Consider the following 13,293-nt stretch of genomic DNA (forward strand, 5'->3'; position numbering starts at 1 on the left):
TGGAATTCGGATGGTATGACCGTCTGCAGCACTGGTTACTTCCTTGTGTGAGGTAACTCCTGATGGAACACATGTCAAAGTCTATTGCTCATTGAGAAATACATCCAAAATAGGAGCTTTGAGCAGCATTTCAGTTGTCCTTCTGGTGCTGTCCCTGACATGCCCTGTTGCATTGCACTTATTCTGTGTTTCCTGATGGTTCGGCACATGCTTCCACGATCGTTTTATAGGCAGAAGTCTGCATTTTCCCTTCAATAACGGGTGTATGAAGCGGAGGTCCACCATTCTCTATTCTATTTTTCTCTTCTTGTGCACAACTGCAATACAGTAAAGGATCAATTAATATTGAAAGGTGATATACAGAGGCGTGTGAAATACCAAAGTTTTAATGACATTTATGCAATGGTTAGAGATTACCTTGATTCAGGAAATAAGGATGTAAAGTCTGTTTGGCTGGAGTTGAGGAACAGTGAGGAATGGACTCACAGGCATGTGTAGTTTACAAGCCCACTCGCAGTAACCACAAAGCAAAAAAAATCGTACAAGGGGGAAAATTGCATGTGAGTGACAAAAATGGCAACTATCTCTGTATCTTCCTCGCCAACATTTTCATTTTCTATAGCGAACACTGTCGAAAAATATTAATTTAGTCCTTCCCCTATCTTCTCTGACTCCACACAAAACTTCCCACTATTATCCTTGATTGTCCCAACTTTAACTCTCGTCATTATTAGAGATAATATTTTCAATATGGAGCATTTCTGATGAAGAATTCGAGTTTCCCAAGTCTAATCAAATTACCGGCCTGGTTTGAAAGATAAGCTTTCTGAACTTAGAGTAGAAATTGTTCCAGCAGGAAAGCATTCATAACGTATGAGAGCAGGACCCGAACCTACATGGGAAAACCCCAATGGCCTCCTCACCCATCACCTTAACCACTCGGCCATGACTACAGACAACGCAGCAACGTTGTGCATTGACCAAATCAGCCGTGATCTCATTGAAAGCTGCCGCTGACTTGATGAGTTAAATGCTTCCATCTCCTTTCATACCTTTGCTGTCATTTGTAAGGTGCGAGACACCAATGTAAAAGAAGAAAAGCACAAAGTTAGGAAAAGTTATTTGCAGCCAAACTGAGTCAAAATTAGTTATTGAAAGGAAAATCCCATTTGGCAATTTGCTAGATCTCTTTGCGAACATGACCAGCAGAGGTAATCAAGGGAGCTATTGATCTGAGTATTCTTGGACATGAAACAAACAAAGGTTAGTGACATATTCATTTCTTTTTTTAGCGAACGAAATGGTCTTTCCAGATGGTTACAATGAAAGAGATGGTTCCCAATAAAAGACAGAGATTAAGCCGCTTGTAGATATAATTTAATGTGATACGATTCACTTTCAGCCCCTAATTACCCCGGAGATGGAGGGCGTGAGTTACTTTTCTTCACTCTTCAACTCCAAAACATGGAGGTACAGACATGAAAACGCTAGAGATGGAGTTCTTGAATTGGGAACCAGCGACACTGAATGAACTAGGCAAAAGTGAGGACTGCAGATGCTGGAAACCTGATTTTAGATCAGAAAATGCTGGAAAAGCACAGCAGGATCCGAGGAGCAGGAAAGTCGATGTTTCTGTTGCCTGTCTTTCTGCGTTCTGCAAACAATTTCCGTTTTTGGCTCAGATTTCCAGCAACTGCAGCTATTTGTATTATGTTAACATTCATAATGTTTTGGACAAAACCAATGAGCTGCTAGCATCGGAAAATCGACAGAAGTACTGGGACACCGACATGTTAGCTGAACAATACAACCATTCCATGAGCGGGAATACGATCCGGGCCACAGTGCTGAGAGTACCGAATCCTCACAAGTAAATAACAAGACAAGGCGATAGATACTATCGTATTTGGTGTAAATAAAACACCCTTTCTGAACATTTTCGTTGCAGATTATTTTCAACTTGTCTTCGTAGATTTACAAAGTGGGAAATGGCCATTCCGCCTGTGTGCATTGTGGCTAATCAGAGAGCCAACTATTCCGGTCGCAGTTTCAAACTTTGGCCCAAAGTCTCGTGGGTTCTTATGTTCCCAGGGCAAATGTCAATGACTTTATCCTGTGTTCTTAAATGGCACAATAATGGGCCAGATATATGACACTTCCATAACGACTTGTAACTCTTTTGAGGAACTCATGCTCATTTTCACCCACAAAGGGAGACATCACAGAACGATACCCCCAAACCGACAGAGGTTTCTGTTGTGGTGAGCTGGAATTTGAAATGCACAATAGGACAAATGCAAGTTTTAAATGCGGTAGCACAGAAGCAACGTCCCAGCAGGGCTTTACAGGGGAGCGTCAACGTGGACCACAGTTAAAGCGAGACATTTCCCCTCGAGCCAGGTAGGACTCGAACCAACAATCATCAAATCAGAATTCAGACGTGTCATCCATTACGCCACTGGCCCAAGCGACAAGCAGGCCGTTGGCAGAATGTCGATATGTAATGCCATGGACTTTCACAGAATCAGAATTAAAAAGGTGAACAAGCAGCGAAGATAATCACCAACATTGCTTCATTTCGAAGTTTCCAATTTGTGAAGCAGTGCCTTTCACTGGCAAAGGAGAAACATTTGTCCTCAGCTGTTTGCTTCAGGGTCGCCTCCTTCTCTGCTGGAAGTTTCCATCGTTTTATTCACAGTCACGACGCGATTTCATGATCCACTCCAGTGAAAACGTGTCATGGTGTCATCAAAGCAAGACCCTGCCGAAACTCACCGAGAGACATCTGGTCATTTCGAGCTCAGGATGTGGAATTAGACGAGCTGCGTGACACCTTTTCTTGGCCCCGCCAGTTCACAGCGAATTGGCGGCTCAAAACGAGCCGTTGTTAGCATCAGCTTGATTTGAACCTTCCTGCAATGCATTTGCTTAACCACTCGGCCATGACTACAGACAGCACCGCACCCTTGAGCATTGACCAAATCAGCCGTGATCTCATTGAAAGCGGCCGCTGACTTGATGAGTTAAATGCTTCCATCTCCTTTCATACCTTTGCTGTCATTTGTAAGGTGCGAGACACCAATGTAAAAGAAGAAAAGCACAAAGTTAGGAAAAGATATTTGCAGCCAAATTGAGTCAAAATTATTCATTGAAAGGAGCTATTGATCTGAGTATTCTTGGACCTGAAACAAACAAAGGTTAATGACATATTCATCTCTTTTTCTGGCGAAGGAACTGGTCTTTCCAGATGCTCACAATGACAGAGATTTTTCCCAATTAAAGACGGCAAATAAGTCCCATCTCACGCTGACACCATCGTGAGCACTGCTGTTTCACAATGCCACAGAGTCAGGGTCAATTCCCGCCTCAAGGAACTGAAGGTGTGGAGTTTGCACATTCTCCCCGTGGCTGCGTGCGCTTGCTCTGGTTTTCTCCCATAGTCCAAAAATGTATTCGTTAGTTGAAATGGCCGTGCTAAATTTACGGGGTTAAAGGAGAGGAATGCATTTGGGCTCCGGCGGGTCGGTGGGGAGTTGCTGGGCCGAAGGACCTGTTTGCACATTGTAAGTATTCTAATCTACAATAATCAATTACCAAGGTATGGCGCACGTTGTTCGATGGGGCATATATAACTTTTCGATCGTTTTTCTTCAAAGATTCTTTACAATTCAAACGGGAGAGGAAGAAGGGAAATGAATGCCTCCCATAATTCTTCCCTTATTTTATCATTCACAGGCGGTATTTTTTCCTGTACTTTTTTTTTACACTGTGGTTACTGTTAGTGTTCCTGTAAGCCACAGCGGCTGGTTTCCTCTTTCCTCAATGTTCCTCATCTCTACCCAAACACACTTTCCATCCTTATCTCCTGAATCAAAGTAATCTCTAACCATTGCATAATTGCCACGAAAACTGGGCTTTTCACACGCCAGTGTATGTCATTTCCCAATATTAATTGATCGTTTACTGTGTTGCAGTTGCGCACGAGAAGAGGAAAACAAAATAGAGGCCGGTGGTCCTGGGTTTCAAACGCACGTAATTGCAGCTAAAACGCAGATTACTGCACACAATGCGATCACGGAAGCATGCACCGAACCGTCAGGAAGCACACAGTAAGTACGATGTTGAATGTCATGTCAGGAACAGGACCAGAAACACAACAGAAATACGTCTCTTGGGTCCTATTTTGGACGTATTTCTCAATGAGCTGTCGTGTTTTACATATGTTCCATCGGGAGTTACCTTACACAAGGAAGTAACCAGTGCTGCAGACGGTCATATAATCCGAGTTCCAAGTCCCGGAGTCAGAGACACTCAGTGCCCTGTGTGTACCTACAAGGAACAGCTGTGCATGGGGTTTACAGGGTAACTGAACTGCATGAATGCAGCTCGATGGTCGTCTGTCTGCTTCTTCTCTATAGTTTTCTGTGCAGTCCCCGTGTGTAATCTTGTCAATTACATTTGTCCGGCACAAGATGGGCGTTGGTCACTTGTCTCTGAGAGAGGTTGTTGGTTTGTGTGTTGTCATAATTCCGAGTGTAAGGAGGAATCTGGATGGCAGTTGCCAGAAACTTACTTTAATAAATGGAAGCGTGCTTTTTAACTTGCCGCGTGGCATGTACTCGTTGAAGTTCGTGCACTGCGAATCACGTTGCGGGACTATCCAATTTTGGCAAAGAATTCGTGTGGCAGTTACGAGTTGCCACGTCCAACTATCCCTAGTAGCAATACGGACAAATGGCAAGAACTAAAAATTCGATTAGAGCAGTTCAAGATTAATGTGACAAGGCAAACAGAAGGCAGCCAGAAGATTTCTGGGTGTAGGGCAATCACCCAAGGTACCTTTTCATATGAACGTCTGTGCATCAGTAGAATCTGGGACCAAAGAAGTCTATGTTGGTTATTCATATTCCAGACAACTTGTGTTGTTCCCTGTTTAATCGGAAAGTGAATAGACATAGTTATTTCACTGTTATTTAGAAAGAAGATCCTGCATTGAATCTGTTCGCTGTTTTTTGATGCTGTGACGAAAAGGTGGGCAATCGCGATGTGAAACGTTGCTATACTTTCATTTCCTTCATTACTATCCTGGTGAGGGAGCAAGGTGATTGGCTCTCTCGATCAGATGGGGGCACCGGCGCATTGATGGCCTAATTTAATCACGGATATAATTGGAAATGTTCACTTTTAATGGTTCGTTGTTGGGTTTTGTTTTATGATACTTGAGCACTTTCTGGGACTTGGCAATACACTAAATATCCAGTAGGTTTGGAATTGCCTCGCTGTTATTTGTGCGAGCAGCTCATGTCAGAGACGTCTCACAGTGCCTCACAGACAGCATTTAAGCTTCGGTGTGTCTGATCATGGTACTGCCTTTTCAGTTTTGATTCTGTTCCACGATAAGTGCTGTCAGATTTTGGATTCGCTGGAGAGCAAAGTGGGTCATGCGATATGTGAGGTATTTTTCTTCAGCCAAAATCTTTGATGGCGAACTTGGGAAAGTGTCAAGAAGAATGGCCATTGGCAGCAGGTATCCGGAAAACCTTCATCTCTAGATAGGTTGGGCTCATCCACCCTCCAAACAAAATAGCCAAACTCGCTGGCTGAGTAACAAACAACATGCGTGTTTTTGCAAATGGTGTATTCAAACCCTTGCTGGTGGCTGGAGCATCTCAGACTTGTCGAGCATGGAAACAATTCCTGCGATCCAACTTGCCCTTGCTGAATAGATAACCGAAATTAATCCATACATTTCTGCCAATATTTGTGCCTTATCTGTCCGAGGTCTTCCTGTCTATACACCCATTCAGATGACTTTGAAATGTTGTGAGTGCGCCAGACTCTGACACTAAATGTGGAAATTCATTCCACACACAAAAGTTCTGTGTGAAAAACATGTGTCCCTCACATCCCTTTTAAATTTTTCCTCTCTCACATTAAACATTTGCTATGTAGATTTGAACTCGCGTGTCTTGTGAAGAAGTGCTCCCTGACTATTTACTCTGTCTGTCTTCCTCATGATTTTATAAGCTTCTGTGCGGCCATATCTAAGCCCTGAAACTCCTGGGAATCTGACGAGGCCTATTCAGTTTCGTTCTCATGTCCAAGCAGTGCAAACCTTGCAAATCCTTGTAAAGGTTTTCTAAACTTACACTTGCAAGAAGTGTGTCCAGCTGCAGCACTTGTTTGACCGCGTGGCCACTCTGGAGCTGTGGGTGGACTCACTGTGAAGTGTCAGCAATTCTGGAGAATTATGTTGCCTCTCAGGTGCTCAGGCCAGGGATGTCGCCCATCGGCTGAAGAGCATTCGGAAAGGGGATCGTGAACAGCCAGTTGTCCTGATGCATACAGGCACCAACGGAATCAAAAACGAGATGAGGACCTGCAGGGAGAATTCAGGCAGCTAGGAGAGAAATTAAAGAGGAGGACTCAAAGGTAGTAATCTCGGGATTACTGACGATGCCATGTGACTGCCAGCGTAGAAATGAATTAAAAAAACGGCCCGGTGAACACGTGAGTTGAGGAATGGTGCTGCAGGGCGGGTTTCAGATTTGTTGGATTTTGTGACCAGTTCTGGGGAATGTGGGACGATAAGAAAATTGACGATCTACATCTGAACCAGACGGGAACGTATGTCCTTTCGGGAATTTTTGCGACTGCTGTTGGGGAGGTTTTATACTAATGTGGCAGGGGGCTGAGAACCACAACATTAAACAAGTCGGCAGTGAGGTGGAAACTGGAAACGCAAAGAATCTGGAAGATAGCATTAATAATGGGAAGATTAGGCAGAGAGCAGATGAATGCAAAAGAACTGGGGACCTGAAATGCATCTACTTTCATGCATGGAGTATAGACAGGTGAACTTAGGGCTTAGGTTGGTGCCTGGGAATATGACGTTATTGCGATTCTCGGGGAATGTGTCTGTGTGTCTCTTTCTGTTGGAGGCACAACGTGGGTAATAACACAGTGTGAGTATGTCAAACTTCAAGCCCATTGTTCTGTCATCTAAGGTCAAAGCGAGAACCTTACTGCCTTTTGCACTGGAAACATCAGAACACATAAGGTTATGGACCAAAGCTGGGAACTGTTGATACAATAGATGAATATCTTTAAACCAGACTGCACCATGGTCCAAATTGGATTTTCCATTCTGCAAAACTTGAAGACGAGTAGAAACCAATCTGCAGTGGAAATGATCAGAAATGAAATGGAAAATCCATTTCATTGAGAATAAGTGCAAGAGCGTCTGTCTTCATTCCGTGTAATCTCGTAGATAGGATTTGGAACTTTAACCACAATAGTTTTGGTTCTATTCTCGGACAGGGAATGAATGTTTTATTGTGCAAATATATCGTGGTACCAGTATTTCTTACCACTGGTCCGAACGTTGTAATGCTTGGTTTTGTGCCAGGTTATCAAAAATCAAAAAGATACAGGTTTTGGAAATATGAACTAAAAACGAGAATTGATAGAGAAACCCGCTACAACTGGCAACATCTGTGGAGAGAAACAGGTTTTTTTTTCTTAAGATGGACAGGAAACAGGTTAGTTATAAATTTCTAGATCATACTGTTGGGAAAATGATAATCTTACTTGTCGAATCAGGATATTTATCAAAATCACTCTTGAGCTTACAAACATCGAATTTACAATCTTAAAAGGACTGAATCAGCTGTCATGCTACTTTCATTTTCCTGATCTGGTGGAAGGCTATGTTTTAATGGCTACATTTCCTTTTAGTTCCCGTTATTTAGCAGTCACGCCGAATGGAGAATTGTTTCTTTCAGTGTCTGCCTCAATATGTGTCTTTGTTTTTTCTATATTTGTCTCTGTATCCTCCTGGGCCTTTTCACATTCTCCGACTCTCTGGATCTCCATATCCCTCATTTCCCATTTCTGCTCTTGAAAAGCCTGACATTCAGAGACAGGTTGAGATTCAAATTGCTGAGAGGCTTTCTGAGGTCTGGCTGGAGTCGGTCGAAGGAGTCTCACATTCTCTGGATAATGCGTCTGTCACTTCGACCTGAGGCAAGGAGACATTTCTTCCTCAAAATCTAAAGACCCTTTCGAAGTTAAAGTTGAATTCCTTATCCAACAGAAAAAGAAAATAATTACATGACAGCTGAAGAAGAACAACGATGCATTTACTGTTGGTGTACAACGAATGAATGGTGACAGCAGAGAATGAGGGTGATCATGTCGTGGTGTCAGTGCCATTACCACAACATTTCCCGGGAATGCTGCAGTGTCTCCTGCCTCACCACTTAATTTCCACAAAACTGGGAATGAAGGAATGAGAATAAAAGGATGAGAAGCAGAAGTGCTTGTGGAACTGAGGGAAGAATCTCCAGGTTGAAATAGTCGTTCAAAAGACCAATCTACACTACTGGAATTAAACAGGAAAATGAAGCCGGAACGCGAAATCAGAATGTACAGCAATTCAAACAGGACACTGAGTTTCTCGATCAGCAACACAATACTTGTAAGAAATAACAAGCTTTCAATACAATGAGCAGGCACCAGTGAGATGGGAGCTGCTTTCACCAGCTAAGCCATGGCGCCACGTTAAGAGCCAGATTTCTCGTCCATATGTGCAATGCCTGAACCACTTGATCACAGGAATTCGAAAACGCGTTTTCTGTATTAATGTTGCTCAATATGAATGGCAATCAAACTCTGCTTGTGCAAAAACAGACGTTTCAATGCTGAGCATGCCCCACTAAAAAGGCACAGAAAAAGACAGTATCCTCTTGCATTGGCATCTAACAGATATTTTCGCCTGTTTAAACTGACAGAATAAAAAGGATGTGCTCATCTCCTCTCGCGTCCCATTAACCACGTTAATACACACGCAGGGATTTTCAAACCAAGATGAACAGGCTCATTGTTGTGAATTGACAGCAGTGGTGTGTGAGTCATTGCGAACAGTGAGCAATAAATGCTGAACAAATAGCACTGACACTGAGCCCTGCACAATCAGCTCCACACTCACATCTTGTGTCATGTCTCCTAGGCATCAGTGCATTTGACTTTAATTGTTCTACCCTGCACCTCTCCTCAATTTATTCCCGACCGCATGCAGTGTCGAATTAGAACATGCAATTATTAGAAATGCATTTCTGGGACCCAGTTGTCTTTCAATGAGGTATGATTCACTGCCCATCCCTAAATTTCCCAAAGATGTAGGGGACGAGTTACTTTTGTTAACTCCTCAAATCCTTAGTATGGAGGTACTGACAAGAAACCGCGAGAGATGGAGTTCCTGGATTGCGGAGAGCAGACCGACCCCAAACTGCTAACGTAACTCACCCAGTGAAGAGCAGATGGACCCCACTCTGTCAATGTAACTAAACCAGGGGACAGAAGTCTGACATCACATGATCAATGTAACTCAACGAGGAAATTATGGCCTGACCGCACTCTGTTAGTATAACTCACCCAGGGAAGAGTAGACTGACCCCACTCTGTCAATGTTAGTCATCCAGGGAAGAGCAGACTGACCCAACACTTTATATATAACTCACCCAGCAAATGGCAGACTGACACCACTCAGAGAAGAGCAGGCTGTACCCATTCTGTCTCTGTCACTCATCCAGGAAAGAGCAGGCTGATCTGATTCTGTCAATGAAACACAAGCTGGGAGACGAGCCTGACCCCACTCTGTCAAAGTAACTCACTCAGAGAAGAGAAGACTTATTCCATTCTGTCTATGTGAATCATCCAGAGAAGACAGTAATGAAACCATACTTGCTGTTAAACTCAGACAGAGAAGAGCAGACTCTCACGATTCTGAGAAAGTAACACGCCCGTGGAGGAGCAGATTGACACCACTCTCTTAACGTAGCTCACCCAGGGAAGAACTGACTGAGTGCAGTCTGTGATATTACTCACTCAGAAAGGAGCAAACTGACCCCATTCTGTTAATATGACTCTCCCAGGGAAGAGCAGATGAAGCCCAATCCGTCAATGTGACTCAACCAGGGAAGAGTACTCTGACCTCACGCGATCACTTTAACACAACTAAGAAATTGCAGACTGGCGCCACTCTGTCAATGCAACTCACCCAGGGAAGAGCAGACTGATCCCACACTGTCCAAATAACTCACTCCGTGAAAAGCAGACTGACGCCACTCTGTCAATGTAACTCGCACAGGAAAGAGTAGACTGATGCCACTCTGTCAATGTAACTCACTGAGGGAAGAGCAAACTGACGCCACTCAGTCACTGTTACTCACCGAGGGAAGGGCAGACTGACCCCACACTCTCAGTGTAACTCAGCAGACTGATCCCACACGGTCAATATAAGTCATTCACTGAAGAGCAGTCTGACCCCACTCTATAAATGTAATTCACTCAGGGTAGAGCAGACTGATCCCATTCTGTCTATGTCACTCACCCAATGAATGAACACTAACCCCACTCTACCAATGTAACTCGCCAGAGAAGAGAAGACAGAAGCCAGACTGTCAACATAAATTATCGAGGGAAGAGAATACTGACCCCGCTCTTTCTGTTTCACTCAGGCGGGGAAGAGCAGACTGTCACCACTCAGTGAAAGAAATTCGCCCGGAGAAAGGCAGACTGACTGTATCTGCGTGACTGACACAGGTAAGAGCAACTAATCAAACTCTGTCAATGTCTCTCCCTCAGGAAAGAATACCCTGACCCCTCTCTATCCATGTAGCTCACCCAGGAAACAGCAGACTAACCCCACTCTGTCTATTTAAGTTCACAAAAATCCTCTGAAGTACGTCCTATCCAGACACTCTCCACATCACTGTCTCTGTAACCATGTGCGTTCAATGGCGAATCCAAATAACCTGCAAATGTTCAGAATGTGGCAGCAAACCAGAGCTACCACACAGAAATTGGGCGAATGTGCAAACTTCCATCAGGCAGTCACCTAAGCCTGGAATGGAAACCAAACCAGACAGCAGTCGTGATTATAAAATGGCAGAACAGAAACCCAACAAAAAGAATTGCATCCCTGTATGTTGCAACGATTCTGAGTATTAATTAAGCCCCCCTCACTGCAGTTAATTTCCATTTTCATCACTGCCAACCTTCTTCAAAGCAAAGCACGCACTTGCTTTTTTCAGACTTCTGATATCCCGCTTTCATCCCGCTTTTTACCTAATCATATTTCTGACTTTACAAACTACGTCATAACAGGTGGACAACTGCAGAATGAGCTTTGTTCCGTTCCCCACTGATGTTGAGAGTAGTAATACAGTATATTCGAGTCGGACTTGATGCGCTTGCGGGTGGTGTATTCGCGGCATTATGGCTTCTTTTTTTGATTTTCGGTCGGATATTTCGAGTTCATTGCGCAGACTTCTGAAGAAGACTTTTTGGAGTCGAAATGGTAACTGTGTTCTCTCTCGGAAGACAGATATATCTTTATTTCTGTTCTCTTATAAATTGATCTTCTTCTGATCTTTGCAAGTGAAATAGGGTGCCTTGCTATTGCTCGGTTTTAGTTTCAAAATCAAGAGAAACATGAAGAAGACAATATCAAAGAACACAAAGTACTGAGTTGTTAAGATAATTTTTGCAGCAAAGGTGGACATGAAGGTCAAATTAAGATAACGGTTCAAGAACATTTAGTCTGGAAGTGGTATGTGACTTTAGTTCCAAATATATGTTTCCGTTCTTCCAATACATCTTTTTGACTCCAAGAAAACATTGATTGTTTTCTGTATTCATTTTGTTTCGCGATATCTGTCTTCTGGTCGATCAGGGACAACTTGAATTTGCGTCTGCATTGAATAAGATTTCACTCTTTCTTTCGAGAAGCAAACCTGTGCATTATGCACCACTTACCATGGTGATGGCTAAGAAGTTCAATATGAATTACGGTTTATGGATCGTGAGCAAGAATGAAGTGATCCACATCCGAACAGATGTCACCACGCCCTATTCCTACATCGGGCCTGAACGGTCCATTGGCAGAGTCTACAGAAAGAAAATGTCTAAGTGAACTAGACCTTTATTCAGTTTGATTTGATACCAATGGTAGTGCTTTTTTGGTGTAGAAATGTGTCAACATCTCTGACGTTGGAGTCAAAATTTAAGTCACATCTACTCTTTGGAGTGTCTTCTCATATCGGAACATGCTGAGATGAAAACATCTAGCTCTGATAGCAAAGGTTTTTACATTAAACTGGGAGTATGTTTAACTAAGCAATTCAGACGGCCAAGATGAATAATTGGCATTTGGTTCTTCAAGCTGAGCTCGCCACACCAACTGCTCCAACGAAGGCCGTGGATAAGATCCCTCTCGATTATTTTGGTCAATTTTAGCCTCAACAACAACCTATTGTTCTGAACAATGCTACACCACAAGCAGAGAGCTAAGTCTGATTTTCATCGTTAATTTTCAAATTCAGTTCTTATTGCACAGTTTCTTACGAATGTGAACAGCAGAAGACCGTTAACATTCCATTTCTAATATTTCCAGAAAATTCTACTCCGCTGATGTCGCCTTGCCTTATCACACCTCAAGGCAGGAACCTGGATCAGTCGAGTTCCTTTCCACACATTGAGTTGCTTTTTCGAATTCATTGACTGCTGATATAATAGATTATTGGCCTTGAGAGTCAGTTGTAAATTAGGTTGAACTTTCTCAGCTTGACTTTCAACTGATCCTAAAAAAAAATTCATCACCTGCAGGTAAATGTATTGCATTGCTTCTTGTTTTGCTAAATTCCACCCCCCAACCCCCACTCCCGAACATCCAAATTTCACGATAGTTCGACAAATGTTTTGAAACTGATTCGTGTTGGAAGTTGGTGGCTTTTTGTGTCTCGACATATAATTTATTCAATTAGACGTCTTGAAACGACTTCGGATTCTTCACAGTTGAAAATTCACTTTCGATTGAATGCAAAGCTCAAGCTCCTCGAAATTCCAATTTCTGCTAAGAAATTAATGACTTTTAAAAGATTCAGCGCTGTGAACAGGAGTCGAACCTGTGCAGGGAGACCCCATTGGATTTCGAATCCAACGCCTTAACCTCTCGGCCATCACAGCTACAGAAAAATGCCAATTTTCATAGTAAAAGAACTGAATTCATGAAATACGCAATTTGTTTGAACAAATTGTCAAGACACAAAGATTTCGCTAAATCCTTTGCAGAGACCCAGACGAACGTTAACTTAGCAGATTGACAGGCTTTCACCGCAAACTAGATTCTGACACAGCTGAAGTTGTGGGAATGATTGTTCGTCGAATTTTAGAGTCACGGATGTACACAACATGAAGAGAGAATCATTGTTTCACTGCGTCCGATCGACT

At 43.0% G+C, this 13,293-nt stretch overlaps 1 non-coding gene across 1 annotated transcript; it reads right to left on the reverse strand.

Moving 5' to 3' along the window:
- Positions 1 to 12,947: 12,947 nt before the first annotated feature.
- trnas-cga (transfer RNA serine (anticodon CGA)) lies at positions 12,948 to 13,029 on the reverse strand. Its single transcript has one exon. It is a non-coding gene; the product is annotated as a tRNA-Ser (tRNA).
- Positions 13,030 to 13,293: the final 264 nt, after the last annotated feature.

Source organism: Chiloscyllium punctatum, chromosome 4, assembly GCF_047496795.1.
Source record: "Chiloscyllium punctatum isolate Juve2018m chromosome 4, sChiPun1.3, whole genome shotgun sequence".
Taxonomy (NCBI): Eukaryota; Metazoa; Chordata; class Chondrichthyes; order Orectolobiformes; family Hemiscylliidae; genus Chiloscyllium; species Chiloscyllium punctatum.